This window comes from Octopus bimaculoides, chromosome 22 (genome assembly GCF_001194135.2).
Source record: "Octopus bimaculoides isolate UCB-OBI-ISO-001 chromosome 22, ASM119413v2, whole genome shotgun sequence".
In the NCBI taxonomy this organism is placed as follows: domain Eukaryota; kingdom Metazoa; phylum Mollusca; class Cephalopoda; order Octopoda; family Octopodidae; genus Octopus; species Octopus bimaculoides.
Window position 1 is genome coordinate 27,922,769 of NC_069002.1, and position 1,452 is coordinate 27,924,220.

The following is a 1,452-nucleotide window of genomic DNA, read 5'->3' on the forward strand; positions in this document are numbered from 1 at the left end:
TAAATTTTTCTATAAATACCTTTCGCATGGTGTAGATTCCGATTAAATTGGAATTTAATGTGAAAAGAGAAATAAAATGGAGAGAGGTTAGCAGATATTTCATGCACTTTGACCTTATTACCTCATGTTTTGATGTAGAATAAATTACGTTGCAAAAAAAAACCCCCAAACAAACAAGAAAAGAACAATTAATTTGAAGAAATATTCCCAGAGCCAGTTTTAAGCTAATTAGACTGATTTGTTCAAACTGGGCCCCACCAAGAGATGCCCCCCCCCCGTGCACACGCTCGAGTGGAGGACCCTCTGATGGACTTTTAGTATTACATTGTGAATAATATTGGAACCTCGAGTCCTCAACGCATTTTGGCTGCGACTGGCGTACTACATGAAGCATAAAAGATCAATCTTCAACTTCAGTAGAGTAGACAATTCTCTAATTGGGTCTCAAACTTCCTCGCACCGTCCTTAACAGTTTTTCCATTTTCCTTCTGAAATTTGTTAAATGAATATTTAAAAAAAAAATAAAACTAAAGTTTTCCAAAGTTGGCTGGGACGGAGGATATGCTGCTGTAGTTATACCAAACATTCTCGTCTTTCTTTCATTCTGAGTTAATACACACAAATGCAAGCTTACATGTGCATGCTTAAGGATATTTTACTTCGTACATATTTACCTCTGTATAATGTGATTTTGTATTATTTATATATCATATATACAAACGTGTTATATATGTAATAAAACTCCTTTACTATTTGTTAACAGACGTTCATACTGAATTCTACTGTTCATGCTTATTTTATTTGTTGTTGATCAATGTTAGTTATGAGAATGAATATTGCACTTCGTTTTTGTATTCGGTTGGCAAAATTCTTTATGTGAATTCGTGTGTTGAAACAAATTTTGCTGTGTCTAGGGTGAGTCATTATGCCAATATTAACACACGCACTGGTTCAATTCCACTCTTTTATTATTGGTCAATTGTTTAAATACCCAACTAGTTAATCAATTGTTTGTTTAATTTGGTTAAACAGTAAGCCGTTTTTGTTTTTGTTTGTCAAAACTTTCGTTGCTACTTGCAACTTTTTCATTGAATAAAAGGAATGAAATTGAACCAGTGCATGTGTTAATAATATTGGCATAATGACTTTCCCTAGACACAACAAAATGTTGCGTTTATTTTATAAGAATTTAGAAAAATCGAGAGATAGCATGTAGGAAATTAAGTTTGAAAAAAAGACCCTATCCCCACCACCGGATGGGAAAAAAATAATTAGAAAGCTGCCTATGAAATCTGAACCTACATCTGCTGTAAACATACAAGCCATTTGACCAAATAAATATTTTGATTTATTGTCAGCCATTTAAGAAGCTTTATCCTTTTAACTGAGAATTGTAAATTGTTTATTTACACTAAGAATTCAGACAACTTTCGCATAGATAGATAGGTAGGT